The sequence below is a fragment of the Bos indicus x Bos taurus genome, chromosome 23, assembly GCF_003369695.1.
Source record: "Bos indicus x Bos taurus breed Angus x Brahman F1 hybrid chromosome 23, Bos_hybrid_MaternalHap_v2.0, whole genome shotgun sequence".
NCBI classification, from domain to species: Eukaryota; Metazoa; Chordata; class Mammalia; order Artiodactyla; family Bovidae; genus Bos; species Bos indicus x Bos taurus.
The window spans coordinates 10,690,231-10,718,207 of NC_040098.1; the positions used below are offsets into that span (position 1 = coordinate 10,690,231).

Here is a 27,977-nt window from a genome sequence, read left to right on the forward strand (position 1 = left end):
GTTAAATTAGTATTAAAACAAAACAAAACAAAAAATCTAGAAAACACGAGAACATCCAAATGGCAAATGTTGAAAGACAGGACCAAGGTCAACTTTCTCCCTCTGAAATGGCACTGGAGAGATAGAAAAACTTATAAAGCTCTGAGCTTGAAAACAAGAAAAAATGTATCCCTGAACTAGAACGCAGAAGAGATCAGTCCCAAGGAGAGAACAAAGAGCAAACTGCCTTCTAAACACCAGCTATAACAGCTCTTCCCAAGGGAACCTGGACACCCTCCCAAAGAGCAGAGAAATTAAGCAGAGCCCCGCCTGCGGACAGCAGATGCAGTGTTCCATCAATTAGGACAGGCAGGCTTCCCTCCTTCCCAAATGCACAAGGTGGCTCCCATTTTCTTCTATAAAGAGGTAAAAATTTTCTTTATTCCAGAGGTTCAGCTATACCACTAGGATATATATAGTATTTGTCTTCTTTCCTTCATCTGTGCAAGGGCCTTAACATCCTGGTCCTTAAATACTGAAAACAAGACTCTGGAGATCTCAGGGAAGTTCCTACTATTTCTTTTCCTTCAATGTCTGTCCTCTGCTTCCAGAAGTATTATTAGACAGACTTGGGTATATCCTTGGTTATATCCTGGTTATATCCTTCAGGTCGCCTAAACATGTTTCTGGGATAAATATCAGAAGTACTCAAGAAGCTTTAAAAAGTCACTGATGCCTGTGGACCCACTTTCAGAGAGTCTGGATGAAACTGGCCTGTGATCAGGATATCCGTGTTTTTAGAAAGCATCTCAGATGATTCTAGTGTGCACACAGGGTTGAGAAACATTGGTCTTTTCTCTCAGATTCCATCTTTGTCCTTTTGCTCTATATCCTAAAAGATACCTTTTGATGAAATTTCTAGATCACCTTTTGTTTGTCAGCCATGTCCACTGTTGTCACTTAATCTGTACAATGGATTTTTAAAACTAATGTTTATTTCTGTATACTCTTACTATCTGATTGCTCATTTTTTCTTAGCATGTCCTTACTTCATGGATGCAATTACCTCCCAAATGTTTCTGAAGATTCTTAGAATAAAATGGGACATCTCCCATGAATACATACGTGGCTAAAAAGTTTTTAAGGAAAAAAAATGCGGATTTTATGTATTCCCTAGTATCTCCCGATTTTGCTGGTGGTGCAGATGGTAAAGCATCTGCCTACAATGGGGGAGACCAGGGTTCAATCCCTGGGTCAGGGAAGATCCCCTGGAGAAGGAAATAGCAACCTACTCCAGTACTCTGGAAAATTCCATGGACGGAGGAGCCTGGTAGGCTACAGTCCATGGGGTCGCTAAGAGTCGGACACGACTGAGTGGCTTCACTTTCTAATATCTCCCAAAGGCACTAGGCAGTGGTGAAGATTGAGCAGTTAAACGGAAAGGAGAGAACGGCAGCATACGTGAATATAAAGTAGAAGGGTATGTATAAGATGCAAGAGTGACAGGTGAGAATTTTGATACTCATATTATGCTTACAAAGGGAAACAATAAAATGCTTTGGTTGAAAGGGAACTGAAGAATAAGAAATAACTAGACAAGCTTAAATACACAGGGGAAAAAGTCACAGGGAAACAAAAAAGTAATGATTTGAGAGTAAGAACACAAGCATAGATTTTCCCTGGTGGCTCAGAAGGTAGTGTCTGCCTACAATGCGGGAGACCTGGGTTCAACCCCTAGGTTGGGAAGATCTCCTGGAGAAGGAAATGGCAACCCACTCCAGTATTCTTGCCTGCAAAATCCCATGGACGGAGGAGCCTGGTAGGCTACAGACCATGGGGTCACAAAGAGTTGGACACGACTGAGTGACTTCACTTTCTTTCTTTAACTTACAGCTAAATTAATATGGCTAAATAAAAGTAAGGTTTTCCTCAAGAGGAATGTTTAAATGAAAATTCACAAATTCATACCATAAGAATATTATTCAGTCTTTAAAAAGGATGAGATAAATCTAAAGAGAATATTGAGCTAAGAGTCTAAACATCAAAAACATCAAAACAAATGAACTGAGAAAGGATTTTGTAGATGTCCATCCATTAAAAAAGAACACCACTGTAATAAATGAAATGTGTTGTTAGAATGCACAGTGCCCAATGATTTGGTTCTCTGGGCTGTAAACAAAACCAAAGTCACTCGATGATGTCAAAAAGGGACAATATACGTGGTACAGACAATGTGGTATATCACAATTATTTGCAGTAACCAACTATGGTTCCCAGTATAGATTTGGTGTATACAATCATTTTAGAGCACTGGATTACAATTATGCAAATATTACATGCCAAAATGTCTTTTTCATCATTGTTCTTTCCTAGAGTTAAGACAATTAAACTCTAAAAATATTCATAGGAAACAGGTGAGGCCTTAGCTATTCTAGATAAAGTGTAAGTCACTCAGTCATGTCCGACTCTTTGCAACCACATGGATGATACAGTCCATGGAATTCTCCAGGCCAGAATACTGGCGTGGGTAGCCTTTCCCTTCTCCAGGGGATCTTCCCAACCCAGGGACTGAACCCAGGTCTCCTGCACTGCAGGCAGATTCTTTACCAGCTGAGCCACAAGGAAGCCCTTATTCTAGATACGCAATCTTCTAACAATGACATGCAAGTTGGAACACTGTCCAACATGTACTATGAAGTGAATGGGAAGCTGCAGAAGAATTAGTATGATCCTATTTTTAGGAAGAAAATGGTGTACATTTACTAATATATACAAGAAATGTATATTTAACCACTGTTAAGATAGTGTTACCTCTGGAAAATGAGATTTAGGAGGGTAAAAAGGAATTTTCATTTGTAAAATTTATCATTTAAATATTAACGATAAGTATATATTTCTTTCATGATTTTTAAGACAAGTTTTTTTAAAAAAAAGATGAAATGATGAAAATACTTCATTGCACTCATCAGGATTTTTTATTCTTTCTGTTCAATTTAATTCAAACATGGTGGAGTGCCTCCTATGTAGAGGAAGCAAACTCTGGTTGAATGAGGGGTGCTTGTAAGAGATCCAGAAGGCAGTCGGGAGATGAAGTCTGCACTCAGGAGAGCTCTGGGTGACAGTATACATTTGGGAGTTATCAGATTCTACAAGGTAATTAAGATATAAGTATAGGGGCGCCCTAATTCATAGTCCAGTGGCTAAGACTCAGTGCTCCCAATGCAGGGGGGCCTGGGATTGATCTCATCAGGGAACTAGATCCTGCAAGTCGAAGCTGAAGATCTTGCATGTCTCAGTAAAGATCAGAGACGCAACTAAGACCCTGGTCACAGCCAAACAAATAAAAATAAATATTAAAAAAAATAAATAAAAGTACAGTTGCAATTGCTTCTAGGAAAGTGAAACTGGCTTTCAAACTTTTAATGTCCCAACCTCACTTCTGATTACTATGCCCTGTGGCAGTACAGATGAAATAATTTCCATAGAACTTACACGCTGCTAAGGGTAAACACAGGAGTGAGCCTCTATTCATGTTTTGATAGAAAAATTATATTTCCACCTGTGCCACAGAGGTATATTAACTTGAGTTGACTCATTTGGATCAGTTTGATTCCAAGTCTGCTGATGATTTCTAAGAACAGGACAACAAGGTAACATATGGCAGAAGGGCTGTAAACATCACACAGGCAGAGTGTGTCCTATTCATTTTTGAACCCCCACCACCTAGTGTAAATGGACATACAAGAGGCACTCGATAAACACAAATGAACTGTGATATTCAAAAGCAATCAATGTAAAGATAATAAAATAGTAGACAGTGTAAGGCATCAGCACTGAAATTTAATTATCAGTTGACTATATTCCTTTTCTAGGTCTACTCTGAAAAATCTAACCTGGAGAATGACACCACACCTAAGAGAGGACCTTCCAAGCTGACAAGTTAACCTCCTAAGTGAATCCTGCCAGCTAGATAAAGATTTGTCCATCTTCCCAAGTAAACACCCTCTTTGGAATGACTCATATATTCCATGCTTCCAGAACAAATTTCTAATTATAGGGCATGTATACAATAGAGTACTGCCCTGTGCCTGAATTTAACCTCAAACCTGTTGTAACTAAGCTACAGGATCTTTGGTTCTTGCTCAGTTTTCCATTTCTCCATCTGTAAATTTTGGGGGCGGGGGTAGAGGGGGTGGGGTTAGACTAGAGTGATAAATCTAAGATTTATTCCAACTCCTAATTTTTAAAAAAATTTATTTTTGGTTGCACTGAGCATTCAATCCTGCACACAGGCGTTCTCTAGTTGGAGCAAGGGGTGGCTGTGGTGGCTTCTCTGGTTGCAGAGCACAGGCTCTAGGGCACCTGGGCTCAGGAGTTGCAGCACACGGGCTGAGCTGCTCCAGGGTGTGTGGGATCATCCCGGACCAGGGACAAACAAATGTCCCCTGCCTTGGCAGGCGGATTCCTATCCAGTAAGCCACCAAGGAAGTTCCAACTCTAATGTTTTATATCTAGGATTACTTTTTAATGAATAAGTGCATGTTTTACCTTATAGGAAAATGTCGTTTGATATGTGGAATGGAAAACAATTCCCAAGGAATGGAAAAAGTTATTCTGGTATCACAGAGTTCACTTTCTACTGCAATCTTCTGGTAAAACTTTATTAATTCTGAGGGTTATCCTCTTAGATATTTTCTACAGCTGCCGCAACAGTTCACCAATGTAATGGCTTAAACAATATGCACTTCTTATCTCACAGTTACGGAGCGCAGAAGATAGAAATGGGTCTCATTGGGCTAAAATCAAGGTGCTAGCATGGCTGCACTCCTCCTGGATGCTCTAGGAAAGAGTCTTCTGCTTTTTCTAGACTCTAGAGGCTGCCCATCAGCTCAATTCAGTCGCTCATTCGTGTTTGAGTCTTTGCGACCCCCATGGACTGCAGCACGCCAGGCTTCCCTGTCCATCATCAACTCCCAGAGCTTCCTCAATCTCATGTCCATCGAGTCAGTGATGCCATCCAACCATCTCATCCTCTGTCATCCCCTTCTCCTCCTGCCTTCAATCTTTCCCAGCATCAGGATCTTTTCCAGTAGTCAGTTCTTCATATCATGAGGCCAAAGAATTGGAGCTTCAGCATCAGTCCTTCCAATGGATATTCAGGACTGATTTCCTTTAGGACTGACTGGTTTGATCTCCCTGCAGTCCAAGGGACTTTCAGTAGTCTTCTCCAACACAACAGTTCAAAATCATCAAATCTTCATCGTTCAGTTTTCTTCACAGTCCAACTCTCACATCCATACATGACCACTGGAAAAACCATAGCTTTGACTGGACTGACCTTTGTTGGCAAAGTAATGTCTCTGTTTTTCAATATGCTATCTAGGTTGATCATAGCTTTTCTTCCAAGGAGCAAGCATCTCTTAACTTCATGGCTGCAGTCACCATTTGCAGTGATTCTGGAGCCCAAGAAAAGAAAGTCTGTCACTGCTTCCATAGTTTCTCCATCTATCTGACATGGAGTGATGGGAACAGATGCCATGATCTTAGTTTTTTGAATGTTGAGTTTTAAGCCAGCTTTTTCACTCTCCTCTTTCACTTTCATCAAGAGGCTCTTTAGCTCTTCTTCACTTTCTGCCGTAAGAGTAGTGTCATCTGCATATCTGAGGTTATTGATATTTCTCCTGGCAATCTTGATTGCAGCTATGCTTCATCCAGCCTGGCATTTATGATATACTCTGCATATAAGTTATATAAGCAGCCTTATGGCCCACTTCCTCCATTTCCAAAGCCAGCAATATCATCTTCTCTCTGGTCATCCTTGCTATCCCCAAATGTAGATGGTGCTATGGTCACCTTCTCCCTCTGGCCACAGATGGGAAAGTTTCTCTGCTTTCTTAAGAATCCCTGTGATTATGTTGGGCTCACCTAGATAATCCAGGAAAATTTCCCCACCTCAAACCTTTAACCTTGATCATATCTGCATATTCCCTTCTTCTCTGTTAGGTAACACTAATAAATTCCAGGAGTTAGGATGTGGGCATCTTTGGAGGGATCTTTATTCTTCTATCTATCTTAGATGCCTAGTCATCCAAACAAGATCGTAAGAATGTCTCCCAAGCCTAGAATTCTGTTGACTTCCACCATCTTACACTCAGTATTCTTTCAACATTCCTTCCTCTCTCTCCATTTATTTACCATCCAGTTGGTTTACAATGTTCTAATCTGACAACAGAATTAAATCTAACATTTGATACATTATTATAAAAAATTCTTCAGACTTTCAGAAAGCCCAAATTAGAACATTTATTCAGTTTCTCAATTTTGTAATAAGTTAAAAATTATAAGTAAACTTGATAAATACAGTGCATGTTTTCTCACCTCAAACTTAATCACTTAAAAATTAGTTTAAAAACTGAGTCCCTTATCTGATTCTGAAATGCAAGCAGCTTGCTATCCCCAAATGTAGAACACACAAAATTTTTTTTAAGAGTTGACAATAAACTGCATATATTTAAAGAATATACAATTTGTAAGTTTTGACATACATATATGTATTCATAAAGCCATCACTGCAATCAACATAATGAATATATTTGTCAGCCACAAATTTTCTTTGTATCTCTTTATGATTCACTTCTCTCTGGCTTACATCAGAGCAATCTCTGATTTGCTTTCTGAATAGTTTGTATTTTATAGAATTTCATATAAACGGAATGTCTTGTTTTCCTCCTGAATTCTCTTACTTTGAGAATAAAATACATTGCTGCATGCATCAACAGTTTGTTCCTTTTTGTCGCTGTGTAGGATTCCATTGTATGAGGCAGGGCACAATGTCTGCTGTTGATGCACACTTGGACTGTTTGCAATTTTTGCCTGTTACAAATAAAGCTGCTATGAATATTTGGGTACAAATCTTTATGTGGTCATATGCATTCATTTCTCTTAAATAAACGCCTACGCGTGGAAAAGGCTAAATCACAGAGCAGGTGTATATTTTAGGTCTTTAAGAAAGTGGCAAACTGCTTTCCAAAGTAGATGTACCATTTTGTATAGAAGTGTGTAAACGTTTCAGCTGCTCCATGTCCTCACTAACAGTACTGTAGGCCTTTTTAACTGAAGACATCCTAACATCTACATAGTGGTGTCTTATTATGATTTTAATCTGCATTTTCCTAATGAGTAACAGTGTTGATCATCTTTTCATGGGCTGACTTGCCATCTGTGTATCTTCTTTGGTGAACTGTCCAAATCTTTTGCTTATTTTTGACTTAATTTTCTTAAGTTTTGAGAGTTCCTTGTTCAATCTGAATATCTTTAATCAGATGTGATCTGTTAATATTTTCTCCCAGTCTGTGACTTGTCCTTTTATTCTCTTAAAGGTGGCTTTCAAAGAGATGTTCTTAATTGATATACTCCAATTTATCTTTTTCTTCTATTATAAATCATGCTTTTGGTGTTGTATCTTAAAAATCTTTACCAAACCCAAAATCAAAAATATTTTCTTCTAAAAATTTTATTGATTTGGGCCTTACATTTAGGTCTATGGTCAATTTTGAATTAACTTTTATATATAAGGTAATGGCACCCCACTCCAGTACTCTTGCCTGGAAAATCCCATGGATGGAGGGGCCTGGTGGGCTGCCGTCCACGGGGTCGCACAGAGTCGGAAACGACTGAAGCGACTTAGCAGCAGCAGCAGCATATAAGGTATGGAATAAGGTATGGATTTAGTGTTTTGCATATGAATATCAAGTTGTTCCCCTAACGTTTGTTGTAAACACTAACCATTTTTCTATTTAATTGATTTGGCACTGTACTCAGAAACTGACCATATTCTCTGTTCCATGGGTCTACTTACTTTACATCAATATCACTGTCTTCATTATTGTAGCTATAGTAAGTTTTAGAAATCAGATGGTTTTAAGTCCTCTCTATTCTTCTATTCTAAGTGAAGTGAAAGCCACTCAGTCATGTCTGACTCTTTGCAACCCCGTGGACTGTACAGTCCATGGAATTCTCCAGGCCAGAATACTGGAGTGGGTAGCCTTTCCCTACTCCAGGGAATCTTCCCAACCCAGGGATCAAACCGAGGTCTCCTGCATTGCAGGCAGATTCTTTACCAGCTGAGCCACAAGGGAAGCTCTCTTCTATCCTAGGACCTTTGCATTACCATATAAACTTTAAAACCAACTTGACACTCTCTACACATTGCCAGCTGAATTTCTGATTGAGGTTGCACTGAATCTATACCTTTAGAGAAAACAGACATTATTGAGCTTCCAATCCTTGAGTACAGTATATCTTCATTTATCTTAGTTTTCCTTAATCCCTCTCAGTAATATCTAATAGATTCCAGTGGAGAGATCTTACATATCTTTTAGGAAATTTATCCTTAGGTACTTAGTATTTCAAATTTTACTACAAATGGTATTCTTTTAAAATTTCAACTTCTGGCTGTTTGTTTTCTAGTATATAGAAATATAGTTGACTTTTCTGTATTGATCTTATATCCTGCAATTTTGCTTGTTGGTGTTCGGTTGCTAAGTCATGTCCAACTCTGCAACCCCAAGGATTGTAGCACACCAGGCTCCTCTGCCCTCTACTATCTCCAGGAATTTGCTCAAATTCATATCCACTGAATCAGTGATGCTACCTAACCATCTTATCCTCTGCCTCCTCTTCTCATCCTGCCTTCAACCTTTCCCAGCATCAGGGTCTTTTCCAATGAGTCAGCTCATCGCATCTGGTGGCCAAAGTATTGGAGCTTCAGCAAGTCTTTCCAACGAATGTTCGGAGTTGATTCACAACTCTTCGCTATCACTCATCTGTCTTGGATGCCCCTGTACGGCATGGCTCATAACTTCACTGAACTATGCGAGTCTCTTTGCCACAAGGGTGTGATCCATGAAGGGGGCCACTTTGCTAAGTGCACTTAATCCTAATAGCTTTTTTTCTTTTTAAAGAAATCATGGGCAATCATGTTATCTGTGATAATAAGTTTTACTTCTTCTATTCCAATCTGAATGCCTTTTATTTCTTTTCTTATTTGACTGCACTGGCTATAAGTTCAAGTACAGTCCTGAATTCAAGCTGTGACTCACAGTGGACATCATGCTTTGTTCCTAATGTTGGAAGGGAAGGATTCAGTCTTTCAGTGCTAAGTATGATTTCAGCTATTAGTTTTTCATGGATGTCCTTTATCAGACTGAGGAAGTTTCTTTCTTTCCCTAATTTGTTGGCAGTTTTTAATGATGGATTTTGTTAAATGCTTTTTCTGCATCTATTGAATTGATCACATGGTTTTCCATTTTTACTTTACTATATGATATTGATTTTGAAATGTCAAACCAACCTTGAATTCCTGGGACAAATCTCACTTGGTCACTGTATTTTTTTATCGTTTTATATGTTGTCGGAGTGTATTTGCTAAAATTTTGTTAAGAGTTGTGCAACTGTGTTCATGAAGGATACGAGTCTGTAACTTTTTCTTGTAGTGTATTTGGTTTTAGTATCAGGACAATACAATTGTTATAGAATGAGTTAAGAAGGATTCTCTCCAACTTAATGGAAGAATATGTTTAAATTTCGTATCATGACCTCCAAAAATATTTGCTAGAATTCATCAGGGAAGTCATCCGGGCCCAGAGTTTTCTTTGGGGGAATTCAATTTCTTTAACAGACATAAGATTATTCAGGCTATTCATATTTTCCTGAGTGAGCACTGGTATTTTGTGTCTTTCAAAAATTTACCCACTTCATTTAAGTGTCTAATGTACTGACATCAAGTAATTCATACCCTTCTCTTACACAGCCTTTTAAAGACCACAGTACCTGCAGCTTTGCTGGCTCTTTCATTACTGATGCTGCTAACTTGTGTCTTCTTTTGCTCCTGATCCAACAGGATAGAGGTTTATCAGTTTTATTGGTCTTCTCAAAGAACCAGCTTTTGATTTCATTAACTTTCTGTTTTTCTATTTCATGGTTTTGGATTTGATCTTTAGCTCATTTCTTATGCTTACTATGGGTCTGATATTCTCTTCTAGTTTCTCAAGGTAGAAGCTGAGGACAATGATTTGCTCAACTTGACTTTCTCTAATGTAGGTATTTAGTGAATTTCCCCCTGAGCATTACATTAGCTACATCCCACAAATTTTGATATGTTGTGTTTTCATTCTCTACAAAATGCTTTCTAAATTCATCTTTTTTTCCTCTGACTCATGAGCTTCTTAAAAATCAGTTAGTTTCTAAATGTTTAAAAGTTTTCCACATATCCTTCTATTGTTGACTATAAATTTAATTCCCTTTCAGTTAGATAACATACTTTTTATGATTTAAGTAATTTTATTGATACTATTTTATGGACTAAAATGTGTTGGTAAATGTTCTTCTGTGCAACTGGACAAAATATGTATTCTGCTTGTATTGGGTAGAATGTCATATAAATGTCAGTTTGGTCAGTTGGTTGATAATAGTTTAACTCTTCTAAATCATTACTAATTTTTTTGTCTACTTGTCCAGTTATATGAGATGATGGCTGTTCACTAAACTTATTGTGATCATTTTAAGATGTAAGTCAAACCATATGCTGTACACCTTCAAATAATACAGTGCTAGATATTAGTGAACAAAAATAACGTTTTCGTCCACTAATTCTATCACCTGTGTCATTTCTGGATCTGTTTCTATTTTTTAATTTTCCTCCTCAAGGACTGCTTCCTTGCAAGTCTGATGCTTTTGACTGGAGACCAGATGTGAATTTTACCTTGGTGCTATTTTTTTTTTCCCCTCTAGTTTTTTGAGATATAATTGACATCTAGCACTGTATAAGTTGAGGGCTTTCCTGGTGGCTCAGACAGTAAAGAGTCTGCCTGCGGTGCAGGAGACCAGGGTTCGATCCTTGGGTCAGGAAGATCCCCTGGAGAAGGAAATGGCGACCCACTCCAGTATTCTTGCCTGGAAAATCCCATGGGTGGAGGAGTTTGGCAGGCTACAGTCCATGGGGTCACAAAGAGTCGGACACGACTGAGTGACTTCACTTTCACTGTATATAAGTTGAAGCTGTACAGCATATGGTTTGACTTACACATATCATGAAATGATCACAATAATTTTAGTGCACAACCATCATCTCATACAGATACAAAATTAAGTAGAAATTTCCTTGCAATGAGAACTCAGGATTTACTCTCTTAACAACCTTCCTATATAACACAGAGCAGTGTTAATTATTGGAGAAGGAAATGGCAACCCACTCCAGTGTTCTTGCCTGAAGAATCCCAGGGACAGAGGAGCCTAGTGGGCTGCCGTCTATGGGGTCGCACAGAGTCAGACACAACTGAAGTGACTTAGCAGCAGAAGCAGTGTTAATTATATTTATCATGTTATGCATTATATCCTAGTACTTATTTACCTTATAACTGGGAGTTTGTATCTTTTGACTGCCTTCACCCAATTTCCCCTTCTCCTGCCCCCACCTCTGGTAACCACAAATCTGGTCTCCATTTCTATGAATTTGTTTTTGAATTATAATTGACCTACAACACTATGTTAGTTCCTGTTAAACAACATAGTGATTCAGTATTTCTGTACATTTCAAAATGATAATTACAGTAAGTCTAATGATCACCACAGAAAGTCTAGTCACAACAGGTCACCAAAGATATGCATAGTTACTGACTATATTCCACACACTGTACATTTCAGACCCTTGACTCTTTTTTTTGCAACCAGAAGTTTGTACTTCTTAATTTCTCTGACCTATTTCTTTCTTTCTCTTAGTCCCCTCCCCTCTGGCAATCACCTGTTTGTTCTCTGTTTCTGTAATGCTGTTTCTGTTATGTTTGTTCATTGGTTTTGTGTTTTGGATTCCACATGTAAGTGAAATCACACACTATTAATCTTTCTGTCTGACTTAACAACTGTATAAAGATATCACATCTGCGATATCCTTTCCTCTGCTGATGGGTAATTAAGTTGCTTTCATATCTTGGCTATTGTAAATAATGCTGCAATGAGCACGTATGGTTACATATATTTTTTCTAATTAGTATTCTGTTTTCTTTGGATAAATATCCAGGAGTGGAACTGCTAGATCACACAGTGTTTCTATTTTAATTTTTAGAAGTATCTCCACACCATGGCTGTACCAATCTACATTCCCACCAACAGTTGCACAAGGGTTCCCTTTTCTCCACATCCTCACCAACATTTGTTATTTGTTATCTTTTGGACAACAGAGTGCTACTTTTTGTATAACTATACATTTTGAGCTTTGTTCTGGGGTGCAGTTAAATTACTTGGAAATAGTTTGATCCTTTTTTTTTTTTAATGGTGTCAACAATGACTGATTTTTTTATTGGAAGATAATTGCTTTACAATCTTGTGTTGGTTTCTGAGAACTATTTGAGTCAGTCCTAATGAGGGGGATGAACCTAGAGCCTATTACACAGAGTGAAGCAAGTCAGAACAGTTTGATCATTTTGAGGCCTATTTTTAAGCTTTGTTAGAAGGGATGAGAGCAGTCTGTAGTTTAGCACCACTGCTGGGGCAACACCTTTCTGAATACACTACCCGATGTCCTGTGACTTAGGAGGTTTAATCCCTTTGGCTGATGGGAATACATACTACTTTAACCCTGAAAAGGAATCAGGTATTATTCCCTCTACTCTCTTCAGATGGTTCCTGGCTTAAGGTAGCTTCCATACAACATGTGCACTGATTATTACTCACCTGAAAGCTTAAGGGGGAACACCCTGCAGACCTTTGAAGTTTCCTTTTTGTGCCCTCTTCTGCAAACTATAGCCTCCTTTACCTCCAGCTCTGTCTCCTCTACTGGAGAGACTGCTGGGATGAGGCTGGGTCCCATGCTGCAGCCTGCAAACTCTCTCCAGGCAGTAAGCTACGATAATTGTAGACTTCATCTGTTTCTCCTTTCTTGGGAATTATCATCCTTTGCTGCCAGTTGTTCAGTGTTTGAAACTTCATATATTTTTTTATGGAGGTTTTGTTTGTTCATTTGTTATGTGATTACAGCTGAGAGAGTAAATCCAATCTGTTATCCTATGTTGGACAGAAGCACAAGCTTGCAAGTGTATTTTTAAGCAAGTATTTTAAGATAAAGGGAGACACAAGAATTATGAATGGAACTTCAAATGGGAAGAAAGTATTTTATAAAATAAGAATTATTTAGAACTAATTTTTACAGTCTGAAATCTAAAGGATGTAGTTTTTCCATAACATTACAAAAGCCAAAACCTATAACTGGCAGTAAGACATCTCTCTCCTAAAATGGCAGGTATTTGATTTTAAAACAACTGTCAAAAAAAAAAAACTGTCAAAACTATGGCTTTGCAAATATTTCTGAAAACCTGCATAACTTCAGCATCTCGTTTTTCTTTAACGTATGTAAGAAGTTTAAGCCTTATGAGAATAAAAAAGTATGATTTTACATTTCTAAATGCAATTAATAAATATAACACAGCTTTTACAAAAATCCGGGTTAAAAATCCCCTTCTTTTATTAATTCAGCTAAAAAATACAGTGCAAATCATCTTAATACTACAAAAAAGTTGGCTTGTTGTTGACACTGGTATTAATAGTTTTTGCAGGTCTATAAAACTTGCTTTTGTTTTGAAACAAACTTCAAATGGACACTTATAATACACAAACCTATCAAGTATTTCAATATACTGAGATTTTAACACTGCTTCCACTGGAAAGAAAGTCCGCAGACTATTTAAAACACATGCACATTCTGTAGTGGTGCTGACAAACACCGCAGGAAAAGCAGTCTGTCACTGAGTCGGTCACAGGCTTGCTTCTCTGTGCACCTATTTAAACTTTTAACTAGCACCACCTACAGATCTCTACCCTCACCATGATTTCCTAAGAAAACAACATACACAGATGCAAAGAGTTGAAGGAACAAAAGGGCAGAGAAGTCAGTAAAGAGCTCTGCTTGGATGACTTCCCCCTGTCCACTTCTCAAAATCAACCTCCATCAAAGTGACTTATGCAGCTCAGACTGCACTATCTGGATCCTTGCCCTAATGCTACTCAATCATCATTCATTCCATTTATGGATGGCAATTATACAGACTAGCCAGATTCCAAAAATTCACCTAAATATTTGGAGGAAAGTCTTAGTTAAGGTGAGAGGGAAGGCTTTTAATGGACAGTGAGATGGCAAAGAAGAAACTGATGGAAACTGACAGGAGACAGAAAGGCACATCCATGGAGCCAAGTGTTAAATCTGAGTCTGGCTCATTCTAACCGTCACCTTATGCCCCACCTCTTCACCTTCATACATTCTCCCTGGAAAGTTGGGTTACTCTAGTTTTTAGCTACAAAGCTAAGAGTTGCCTGTTGAGTTAAAAAAAAAAAAAAAGTATTCCATTAGCCAAACTGTGTAAACTAAAATTTTTTAAATTATAAATATAATATAGTTACATGTTACAGCAACTTTAGGAAACGAAGGAGGAAAGAAATCACCATAATCCCAACACCACAATTTAGGAGTCCTTTTTTAAAAACAGATTTTTTACAGCAGTTATAGGTTCACAGCAAAACTGAACAAAACAGTCAAAACAACCTTGAAAAGAACAAAGTTGGGAGGACTCACACTTCATGGTGCCAAAACTTACTACAACGTGACAGGAATCAACATAGTGTGGTACTAAGATGAAGACAGACACACAGATCAGAACAGAACTGACAGCTGGTAAATAAACTCTTACATTTATGGTCCATTGATATCTGAAAAAAGTGCCAAGACAATTCAATAGGAGAAAGATCAGCCTTTTTTCAACAACTGGTGCTGGATCTTAATATGCAAACGGTTATGAAGTTGGACACTACTTCACACTACATACAAAAAATCAACTCAAAATGGACCAAAGACCTCCTCATAAGAGCTAAAACTATCAAACTCTGAAGAAAGCACAGGAGTAAATCTTCACTGACCTTGGATTAGGCACTGTTTTCTTATGTGAAACTGAAAGCAAAAAAAAAAAAAAAATCAGCCTTCATGAAAATTAAAAACTCTGTGCTACAAAGGACACCATCAGGAAAGTGAAAACACAACAGGATGAGAGAAAAATTTTGCAAATCAAATATCTGATAATGAGATTGTATCTAGAATATACTAAGAACTCCTTTAACTCGATAATAAAAAAAATAACTCAGTTAAAAGGGGGCAAAGGATTCAGACATTTCTCCAGACAAGATTTACAAACAGCAAATAAGCACACGAAAAGATGCTCAACATCATTAGGCATCAAGGAAATGCAAATCAAAACCACAATGAGATAGCACTCCAAAACCACGAGGATGGCTATTAGCAAAGAGACCGATAACAGCCAGTATCGTCAAAGATGTAGAGAAGGTGGAACACTCATACATACACTGCTAGGAGAAAAGTACAAGGATGCAGCTGCTGTGGAAAATAGTCTGGGAGTTCCTCTAAAATTTAGTTATCATCTGATCAACAATTCCAAGAAAAATGAAAATATGTCCACACAAAAACCTGGACATGAATATTCATAATAGCTAAGGAGCAGAAACACTCCAAATGTCCATTAGTCGGATATGTCCATTAGACATTAGTCAGAAATGTCCATGAGATAGATAAAAGTCATATACCCATACATTAGAATATTATTCAGTGATGAAAAGCAACGCAGTACTATAACCTGCTGCAACATGAACCTTGAAATATTATGCTAAATGAAGGCCAAGCACAAAATGCCATATCTTATACAATTCCATTTATACAAAATGTCCAGAACAGGCAAAGCTATAGAGACAGAAAATAGACTGGTGATGTTATTGGGTAATCAGGAAAAGGGGGTGACTGCTAATGGGTATGAGATTTCTTCGAGGGTGATAAAGTGTTCTGAAGTGGGGTAATGGTAATAGTTGTGTAACTGTGAATATACCGGAAACCACTGACTTGTAGATTTTAAAGAGATAAATATTATGTGAATTTTATTTCAATAAAGCTATTAAAAGATTAATCTATTGAATGGATGAACCATAATTAATTATATACATTGCTTCCAATTTATCTACTCTATGTAACACAGCTGTGAATAGTTTTGTGCCTAGGCTTTATCACATTATAAAATTAGGGGTATGAATTTGGTTTGTAGGACTCTTGGCTTGACAACATGGCAGCAAGTCAGTCAACTTCTTTGTGCCTCAATTTCCCCATATACGACATGAGATTACTAGCATCGATACGTCTTTGGATTCTGAGAAATAAAGTAATGTGTGTAAAGGGCTTTACACGGTGCCTGTCACGTAGTAAACTTTCAGCATTAGTTGTAGAGGCAGCTATTCTAATTGTTATTCTAGTCTGCATTATTTTCTGAAGATGATTTCCAGAAGGGGTATCACTAACTCAAAAAAAAAAAACCATGGACATTTATGTCTGAATACATCCTGCCAAACTACACATATCAAACTGTAAGTCACTTCAGTCGTGTCCGACTCTGTGCGACCCCATAGACGGCAGCCCACCAGGCTCCCCCATCCCTGGGATTCTCAAGGCAAGAACACTGGAGTGGGTTGCCATTTCCTTCTCCAATGCATGAAAGTGAAAAGTGAAAGTGAAGTCACCCTGTCGTGTCCGACTCTTAGCGACCTCATGGACTGCAGCCTACCAGGCTCCTCTGTCCATGGGATTTTCCAGGCAAGAGTACTGGAGTGGGGTGCCATTGCCTTCTCCGACACATATCAAAAGGGGTGCACTAATTTTTGGCAGTAGTAACTATATGAGAATCAGAGTAACCATGCCATCATCAACATTATGTTATAATAAATTTGTTTTCTTAATAGGCATCTCATTTTAACTGTTCATTTGTGCTGCTTTTGAAACCCAATAGCTTATCAGCTTGAAACCCAACAGTTTTTCTAATTATCATATAAATCCTACATACCCTGATCATCTACTTAATGTGAAATCTGTGCAAGACACTATACTGGGGGCTACAACAGAAACTTAAAAATGAGTCAAGCAGAGGATTCTATGTGAAGTAAGGCAGAGAAGCATTTTAACTCAGGATAATTATGATTAAGTATAACAAAGCTACAAAGTATTTATGAGGGCAGGTTTATAAAGATTCATAAAGGGGAGAAAAGATTGCAGTGTTTCAGCTGATTCTTGAAGGATGAACAAAATTTCAACTGGCAAGGGTGTGGCACGAGTGAAATCAAATCAAGGCTGGTAAAAGAACACAGCACACTACAAGACTCTGCGACTAGAGTACAAAGTGGCCGGGGAGGGGACGGTGAGAGAACAAGGCACAGGGTGCTCTGGGAGCACAAAGAGGTCCCTCTGAAACAGAGCCATGACCATGTGAGCTGAGGGCGAGCGTGTCTCCTAGGACAATCAGCGTGCAGAAAAACACGAAGACACAAATCACTGTGACCCATGCAGGGAACTGCACGTAACCCAATTTGGCTAAAGTGGAGGGTACATGTGGGAAGGAAGCAGATAATGCTAAATGGGCAGAGGCCTGACTATGAAGGACCTTGTGTGCCAGAAGAAAGCATTTGAACTTTTATTCCAAAGCAAGTAGAGAACTGAAGCGTTTTTAAGAAAAGAAGTGACAATCAGACTGACTTAAAAAATGAACTCTGGTAATACTCCCAACGGCTTCCCATTTCACACAGAATAAAGCCAAATCCTTCTTATGCTTAAAACTCTACATGTACACTATTGATGCTATCTATAAAACAGGTAATTAATGAGAACCTACTGTATAGCACAGGGAACTCTACTCAGTACTCTGTGGTGACCCAAATGGGAAGGAGATTTGAAAAAGAGGAGGTACATGTATATGCACAGCTGATTAACTTTGCTGTACAGCATGGTCAAGCAGCTAAAGGCCAATAAAGATTTTTAAAAATAATAAGAATAAAGGGGAGAAAACCCACGTGCTGGTCGGTGGCTATCTCTGAAATTATTTCCTGTTGCTCCTCCTCTCACTCTGCCCATGTGACTCTGGCCTTCTCGCTGTACCTTCAATACGCCGCTCCTCAGGGTTTCTGCACTTGCTGTCCCCTCCACCTGAAACTCTTGCCCCAAATCAGCTTCCTCACTGGTCTCTGGTTTGCTTCCTCACTTCTAGCAGGCTCTGTTTAAACACTTTATCAGACAGACCCTCCCTATTACCAAGTATAAAAGAGCAAGGAACAGCAACAATCAGTCCTACTGTTATTTTCCCCCACTTACCACCTGGCACATGTATTTATCTGCAAATTTCCAGTCTCTCTTTAATTTTCTTCCAGGATGGATCCTCTTAATGACCCTGATATACAAACTATTATTAGCATGTCCAGATGGTGAAATTCAGGGGCATAATACTGCTCGTGTGCAGTGGAACCAGGCAGAATGACTCCTGAGCCTGCATTTGAACCATTTCACCTACTAACTCTGGTGAAGTCACAGGGCCCTGGCTTTGACTCTAGATTATTTCCTGTGACTAGGCTCCATCCTGACAAGCACCATGACAGTACACTCTAAATTCACACTGTTCTTCTTAAAAAAAAAAAAAAAAGATACTCATTCTTATCATTTGTTATTAGCTGAGTTTCCAAAGCCAAGAAACATTTTTTAAATGATCAGTTAAAATGCACAAGGTATCTGGACTTGTATCTAGTCAATAATAAGCTGGCTTTTTTTTTTTCTTGTGTTGGACCCACAGATATTAAAACAAAATGAAAAGATTTTATGAAACCACACAAAGAACGAGCACAGAGCGAGTACAGAGCTTGACACCAAAACTACTTTTCCAAGACTTTTTTTCAAGTGTAATAGTCAACTTCAGGAATAAAACTAACTCCAACTTTAAAATACACACAACAAAATTTTCTGAGGTATTACACCAAAGGAAGAACATGGCAGCTGCCTGGAAAACATCCAGTAAATACAATATCGTATGTAGAGAAAAATAATGAAGGTGAGGGACTCCCCACGTAGCCCAGTGGTAAGACTATGTTTCCAATGCAGGGACTGGGGTTTGATCCCTGCTCTGGGAACTAAGATCCCACATGGCTCGTAGTGCAGCCAAAAAATTAATTAATTAAAATTTTAAAATAAGGCCATTAAAAAAAAAAAAAGTGAGTTCCCAATTAGATTTCTCCCGATTCTTTTCCTGTTTCTCAGATTACTGACTTCTTCTCTTAATTGCTCTTTACATCCCATCTCCTATTACTCAAGTTGTTTAGTCACTAAGTCGTGTGCAACTCTTTTGCAACCCCTGGACTGTAGACCAGCAGGCTCCTCTGTCCATGGGATCTCCCAGGCAAGAATGTAAGAGTAGGTTGCCATTTCCTTCTTCAGGGGACCTTCCCCATCCAGGGATCGAACCCACGTCTCCTGCATTGTCAGGCGGATGCCCACCACTGAGCCATCTGGGAAGCCCATTACTGCAAGTACCTCTTTTCAAAATGTAGTTTTCAATCAACAGCTTTTCCCCTGTCAACCACTTCATCCCAGAACTCATCCACTCTTAATTTCAACTTCACCTGCAGATAACTTCCAGATCTAGTTAATTTCTTCCGATTCCCTTCTCCAGTTTTTTAATCTCTCTTGAATTGCCTGGTTAGAGATACTTAAGAACCCTTTTATAGCCCTACTTTTTTTTTTTTAAATCAACTTTTCCAAACTTGGCCCCTTCTCTGTTGCCTTCATCATCTGCACTGTCTGGATGTTCTTCCGCAACTTCAAACACTTCACTTTCCCCACTTCATCGACAGGGCCCGCCAACTGCGCGTTGCTTCCTACCGCCTGAGCTTTTCAATCCCACAGCCGTCACCACATTCTGCGTTTTCTTCCTTTCCTTCCTGAGTCACCACAGCCCTCCAGCCTACTCACTCCCTTCTATTCATTCGGTACATACCACCAGTAAACATGCCCCAGTTCAAGGACTTAAAATAGTTCCTGAGAACAATGAAACCCAACTTCTCAAACCAATACTCAGGGCCTTCCATCCTTTCAGACGGTCACTTGTAAATGTTGAGCTTAAACATCCCAAGGAGACAAAACCTTTGAAAACCAACATTTTGATCTTTCATATCTGGATCAGTGTAATGTATACTCTAAGTCTGCAGAAAGTATAGGCTACCATCTTCCACTTGACTTCAACTACTTATGTCAGGCAATGGGGATATTTGATTTAATCCATCTTCTGAACCACTCAAATTACCAGGAGGAGGATTCATTTTCAAAAGTTGAACTCTTCTAACCCACAAAATGAATGCATGTAGTTATTAGAAAACAACAACTCATGTCCTTAATGAGTGCAAAGCAGTATGCTATCTTTAAGGGGGAATTTTCCAACATCTATAAAAAGTGCTAAGAACACACAGAAGAACTACACAAAAAAGATTTTCATGACCCAGATAACCACGATGGTGTGATCACTCACCTAGAGCTAGACATCCTGGAATGCGAAGTCAAGTGGGCCTTAGGAAGCATTGCTATGAACAAAACTCGTGGAGGTGATAGAATTCCAGATGAGCTATTTCAAATCCTAAAAGATGATGCTGTAAAAGTGTTGCACTCAAAATGCCAGCAAATTGGGAAAACTCAGCAGTGGCCACAGGACTGGAAAAGGTCAGTTTTCATTCCAATCCCAAAGAAAGGCAATGCCAAAGAATGTTCAAACTACCACACAATTGCACTCATCTCACGTGCTAGTAAGGTAATGCTCAAAATTCTCCAAGCCAGGCTTCAGCAGTACGTGAACTGTGAACTTCCAGATGTTCAAGCTGGATTTAGAAAAGGCAGAGGAATCAGAGATCAAATTGCCAACACCTGCTGGATCAATCACAAAAGCAAGAGAGTTCTAGAAAAACATCTACTTCTGCTTTGTTGACTACACCAAAGCCTCTGACTGTGTGGATCACAACAAACTGTGGAAAATCCTTTAAGAGATGGGAATACCAGACAACCTGACCTGCCTCTTGAGAAATCTGTATGCAGGTCAAGAAACACTTAGAACTGGACATGGAACAACAGACTGGTTCCAAATTGGGAAAGGAGTACATCAAGGCTGTATATTGTCACCCTGCTTATTTAACATATGCAGAGTACATTATTCAAAATGCTGGGCTGGATGAAGCACAAGGTGGAATCAAGACTGCCGGGAAAAACATCAATAACCTCAGATATGCAGATGACATCACCCTTATGGCAGAAAGTGAAGAAGAACTAAAGAGCCTCTTGATGAAAGTGAAAGAAGCAAGTGAAAAAGTAGTCTTAAAACTCAACATTCAGAAAACTAAGATCATGGCATCTGGTCCCATCACTTCATGGCAAACAGATGCAGAAACAATGGAAACAGTAACAGACTTTATTTCTTGGGCTCCAGAATCACTACAAATGGTGACTGCAGCCATGAAATTAAAAGACGCTTACTCCTTGGAAGGAAAGCAGAGACATTACTCTGCCAACAAAGGTCCCTCAAGTCAAAGCTATGGTTTTTCCACTAGTCATGTATGGTTGTGAGAGTTGGACTATATAGACAGCTGAGCGCAGAAGAATTGATGCTTCTGAACTGTGGTGTTGGAGAAGACTCTTGAGAGTCCCTTGGACTGCAAGGAGATCCAACCAGTCAATCCTAAAGGAAACCAGTCCTGAATATTCGTTAGAAGGACTAATGATGAAGTTGAAACTCCAATACTTTGGCCACCTAATGCAAAGAACTGACTCATTGGAAAAGACCCTGATGCTGGGAAAGATTGAAGGCGGGAGGAAAAAGGGACGACTGAGAATAAGATGGTTGGATGGCATCACTGATTCAATGGACATGAGTTTGAGCAAGTTCTGGGAGTTGGTGATGGACAGGGAAGCCTAGTGTGCTCAAGTCCATGGGGTCGCAAAGAGTTGGACATGACTGAGTGACTGAACTGATAAAAAGTATAAGTGCAAATATCCTTTAGCCCTCCAATAGCACTTCCAGGAAATATCCTGTAGATAGTCTCACTGCTGCTGCTAAGTCATTTCAGTCATGTCCGACTCTGTGCGACCCCAGAGATTGCAGCCCACCAGGCTCCCCCGTCCCTGGGATTCTCCAGGCAAGAACATTGGAGTGGGTTGCCATTTCCTTCTCCAATGCATGAAAGTGAAAAGTGAAAGTGAAGTCGGTCAGTCGTGTCTGACTCTTAGCGACCCCATGGACTGCAGCCCACCAGGCTCCTCCATCCATGGGATTTTCCAGGTAAGAGTACTGGAGTGGGGTGCCATTGCCTTCTCCAATAGTCTCACAGAAGAAAACAAAATTACATGTGGAAGGTTATTAAACACAATATTGGTGAAATGGTTTAAAAAAAAAAAAAAGTGGGCACACTACTAAAACTTCCTTGACTATTATTATGCATCTCCACAGTGGAATATTATGCAGCAATTAAAAATAAAGAAGCAGTTACAAGGACTTCCCCAGTGGTCCAGTGGTTAGGATTCTGCACTCCCTGTGTAGGGGGCCCAGATCCAATCTCTGGTCAGGGAATTGGATCCCACATGCTGCAACTAAAGACATCACAACACCCACTGCAGTCAAATAAATAAATAATTTTTAAAAAATTCTTTAAAAATGGAGCTGTTACATATGAGTTGATATGGAAAGACCTTTAAGAAGGGGAAAAGCAAGTTACACAACAATGTAGACTACTATTTTATTTGTATAAAGAAAATGCACATATATTTGTAAATGCAAGAAAATATCTAGGAAAAAAATACCAGTCATTAACAGTAGCAAATTCTGGAGAATGGGATTCAAAGAAAGAAACAAGGGAGTTTTACTTTTTGTATGGTGTGTGTGTGTGTGTGTGCACATACATTATCTTTTTAAAAAAATCATCTTAACTTTCATTTTTAAAACAGGACTGAGCACAGCAAAGACTCTTTAACTTTGGATGAATGCAATTGAACTTGATTATCTACAGTGCAGGAATTATGAGCTACTCAAAGTGCTTAATGAGAAACTCATCCATTCATTCAACAATTATTTATGGAACACTAACTACATGTCAGGCACTGTACCTGATGATACTGACATAATGGTGAACAAGAAGGACCTCATCCCTGCTCCATTTTTCCTGTTTGCCTTGTAAGAACCACTCTGACTTTCAGGTTTGTGTTCTCATTGTGTGCCTATAGTTTCCCATAAAATAGATAGAAATTAATAGAATAATTACATCAAACAAAAACAAGGGCTTTAAAGGTTAACTCCTATCTCCTTCATTATTAATTGAAAAAGTTATCAGAGACACACTTTGTGAAAGAACAATTCAACAAGCACCATTTCAAATAAATTTTAAGAAGTAACTTAGATGGTAAATGAAATTTAAGGGAAATTAGCTAAGAAAATTCAAAAGGGAAGAAACATTATAGAAAATTTTTCTTTTCTGTATGGATTTATATATACTCACTAAATTCCTCTACAATAAACACGTACCATACAATAAGGAGAAAGTAAGAGCTGTTCTTGAAAAGAACCCTTTGTTACAAAAACAGATCAGCTACTGCCTAAAGTCCACCCCCCTAACTCATTATACCAGGCCCCGTATGGTCTGGCCTGGTCGAGACTCTGTTTTGTCAGCCTAGAGCCCATTCCACCCTCTACTGCAAACAGCATTCTGGGACTTTCCACCAGGGAATCACTGCTCCTCACCCCTGGGGGTAGGCCCATTCCCAGTCCCGCCAGTCAGTTCCTTCAAGCCCCCTGGCCATCCCAATAGTTCAGAGGCAAAAACATGACAGATCCAAATCCAATCAATTCTGAAAAAGGCTAATTTTAATGAGGCTATTAAAATGGTAATTGCTGACATATAATACAGCTAAATTTCCTAGAAGAACTTTGTAATAAATAGAATTCTCATTTAATGTGGTCCCTGAATATTCTGAGTGACTGTAACTTCAAATCACAAAACTGGAGTGAAAGAATCATAACGGACCTCTTTTGTTGAAATACAACAACAACAACAACAACAACAAACACAGTATTAGAAAATTCCCATTTCTAAGAAGTTACTAAAACTTCATGTTGTTTCAAACAATAAGAATGTTGAAACCATATAGATCACATCCTGTTAAAACAGGTAAGTATAGAAACAGTAAGAAAATAGGTTACCCAGCATACACGTTAATCATATGTCTTGTGACAGAAATCTTCTAAACCACTTCAAAAATAAAGACCTCAACCTTTAGTATTTCCTGAGGCACCTAAAATGCCACAATACCTAAAACAAACAAACAAAACCCAAACACTTGAAATGTATAATAAACATTTTTTTTAGTATTTTTTTTTTATCAGTTAACTATTTTCTTTTCAAAACTAGGAAAACTATAGAGTACATTAATAAATTACAAGGGAACAAACTTCAACCCAAAATGAGAAAATAAAACTTAACCATTAGAATTTCCTAAGAGTAAAATGGACTATCTTGTAAAACAGGGACCTCTCCTTCCCTGGAACTAAAACTAAAACCAACACTCTGTAATTCTCTGAAAATAAGACATCCTTGAAGAATTTGACTGCTGTGCCAGCTGTTTTATTTCTTGAGAGTATAGCTGAACACATATAATAATCCGTTTGCATTTTTTTCTAGCATTGCACAATTTTCCTGGCACACAATGTGCATACTGTATTTATTATCATATTTAAGCATCTGACAGCATTTTAAGAATCCATATTATTATTCTCTAACTAAATGCACACATAATTTTTTAGTCTTCAAATGGCCATGGATTTCAGTAAAGTATCCTATACATTCTTTCCACAAAGTTTAAATACATTTCCTGAACTTTTAGCTTTCAGTTTCCTGTTCGTCAATGGCTACAATTCTAGAGGCAATATATAAACACACCCTAGCCATGGTATTTCCACTTTTGACAACAGTGGATGTAAACTTAATATGACCAAATAGAACTACAGTGCATATGAATGGTATATGACAGCTAACACAGCAACTGCAGTAGTTAAGGCATAAAAATGGAAATATAAATATATTCCTTTTTAAGAATTCACATAACAACCTCTTTTTTAACTTAGAACTCAGAAAAGGTTTCTCTCTCATTAAAAACTGATAAGCTTTCTTTATTAGACAATAACGATGAAACCCATCCTATTCCCTTTTTTCTCTTGCTTGCCAGGAAGCTCAGAGCTAAATTCAGTGTTTAAATACAGAAAATATCTTACCTCAGATTACTGGTTTAGAGATTTCTTTCCACTCTCATCCTGCTCATTATTTCTCAAGTATTTTATGCTTGAATTCTGGTTTTTAATAGTGTTTGCCTTTTAATTTTAATTACAAGATATCAAATCTTTTCAATGAATATAGAAGAAACTTAATTTAAAAGTCATATATTTATATCACTGAATAATCTGTTAATCCAATTCACAAAAAATGTAGGTCCTAAAATGTATCTTTACTTTCCCCTTTTAAAGTTGTTTCACATATTTCATGATTCATTTTTTAAAAAGTCATTGCTGAGTTCTCAAAATAAAAGACTAGGATCAAAACAAATTACTAAATTAGGGACACAAGATTAGGAGAATTATTAATTTTTAAACGTTTTCAATTTTCTAACAAAACTGGTCTGGCAAAGCTAGATAACTGTCATAAAAAATTAATTCACATAAACTGTACTAAAATTTTGTTTACTGTTACCAGCATTTCAGATGCAAAACAGACAACAGGTATAAAAATATTTACTTAGGAATCTTAAAGAGGAAAACTCAGTCACACTTGTTTAGCAGCTATAGATACACAAACACGAAAATATTCAGCACATGGTAATACCAAATAGTTTATTAAAGGAGATATGAATAAAATGAACAAAAACAATAGGAAGATGAACTACAACCAAACTGACAAATCTAACCAAAAACTAAACAAAAATATACCATGAGTTGAACAGAAAATCTAAATAGTCATATTAAAAATGGAAAAAGAAATAAATTTATTTTATAACAAAGACTACAGTCTATAAGAATGTATAATATTAAAGCTCTCCACTTATAGAAGCCACAAATAAAAAACGGAAAATAGTAAATGGAGTAAGCAAGACAGCCAAATAATTTATATAAAGGTTACAAAAACCAATTGTTCCTTTCTCTCTCATCATACGAGAACTGGAAGGCTTACACCCAAAGCTAAATTATATTAACATATACAATATTTATGCTATATATTACATATATAATATAGTATTATACACAGTGCACATATTATAATTATACACAATGATTTATATATATAAAGAATATATTCTATAAATATATATAGAGAAGCCTTTGCTTCTCTATATATATTTGTATGTATATAGAAACAAAGGCTAAAAACCACTCAAAATATAATTTAACAAATTTCTTTAAAACAATAAAACAGTTTACAAGAAAAAAATTTTAAAACAGAAAACAAACTCCTATAATTTGAAGAAAGAGGCTAAGAGATCCTTACACACACACAGCTATCAAAAAAATCCAAAATTTAATTTTGAAGTATTTATCTTTCCTATTAGCATAAATAGAAGTTATAATTTCCTATAAAGAATAATCATCTATATAAAACAAGTTGCAGATCATAAGAGAAAAAAATCCTCAGAAAAATGAAGACAGGAAAAAGAAACTAAAGCCTAGACAATACAACTAAGGGATCTGATACAAAGCACTGAGGACACGGACACAGTTCTTCTTTGTGTATATACACTTCAGCTTCACGGCGTTTGAAAATGATAAAGAAAAATAAGTATTTCAGTAAAAATGAATCTGGTTAGAAGCCTTTTTTTTTTTTTAAGAGATAGGGCAGGATGAACAGAGAGGTCTGGGGCATCTTTATGTAACCCATGACACTTATTCTTTCTTTCATCTTGCGGAAGAATACAAAACATGGAAATATTACCAGCTGTGAAATAATTTTATGATAAAATTATGCTTAAAGTGACTAAAAAAGTATTTGCACATCACACAAGTTTTCAAAACACAAGAGGAGCATCTTGCCAAAGTTAAAACAAGACACTGCAAGAGCAGAAAAGTGGTGTGACAGTGATTTAGAGATTAGGAACTGACACTACTGAGAAAAAATTACGTGCTCTGTAAAAAGTGAAGGAAGCATTTATTGAGCAACTAGAGTATCCAGACACTAAATAAAGATTAGGGCTTTATAAAATATAGTCTGTCAGATTACATCTAGGTAGGAAAACGATCTAGAAGAGTACAGTGCTTAAGTAAGCTTCTCACCTTTACGTGTGGCATATGGTAAAATGTAAGACACTGAAGAAGATGTAAGCTTAGAGACAACTGTCCGAGCAGAAGTACTGGTTTGGGGGCTGTGAGGTGAAAGTACAATAGTTTCCAACATTTCATGCTAACCTTACGGGCCCATCAATCACTCTATAAGAGAACCTGTGTTCCACCACGATAGGAACAAAATGTCCACTTTTTTTGAGAATGTTATTTATAATACTATTTATAACTTAAAACTTTAAAAATAAAAGAAATCCTTTTATTTCTAAAGCACACTTTGGAGTTTGGTTTTAAACATTACAGCAAAAGAGACACAGATGTATAGAACAGTCTTTTGGACTCTGTGGAAGAGGGAGAGGGTGGGATGATTAGGCAGAATGGCACTGAAACATGTAATATCATATATGAAACGAATCGCCAGTCCAGGTTCGAAGCAGGATACAGGATGCTCGGGGCTGGTGCACTGGAACAAACCAGAGGGATGGTACGGGGAGGGAGGGGGGTTCAGGATGGGGAGCACGTGTATACCTGTGGCGGATTCATGTTGATGTATGGCAAAACCAATATTGTAATGAGCCTCCAATTAAAATAAATAAATTTATATTAAAAAAAAGAATAGTAATGCTAGTTTAATAAGTGTAATCATGGGCTTCTCATTAAGAATAGAGTGAATTATTATCACATTATTCCTAGCAGTAAAATTATTCTTACCTTGGGGTCTGATAGTTGTTAGTAGAAATATTA

General features: G+C 37.7%; 1 protein-coding gene across 2 annotated transcripts in view; it reads right to left on the reverse strand.

Annotated features, from left to right (window-relative positions):
• FKBP5 (FKBP prolyl isomerase 5) overlaps positions 1–27,977 on the reverse strand; it is a 122,244-nt gene that overhangs the window by 83,619 nt on the left and 10,648 nt on the right. The gene's annotated exons all lie outside the window — the stretch shown is intronic.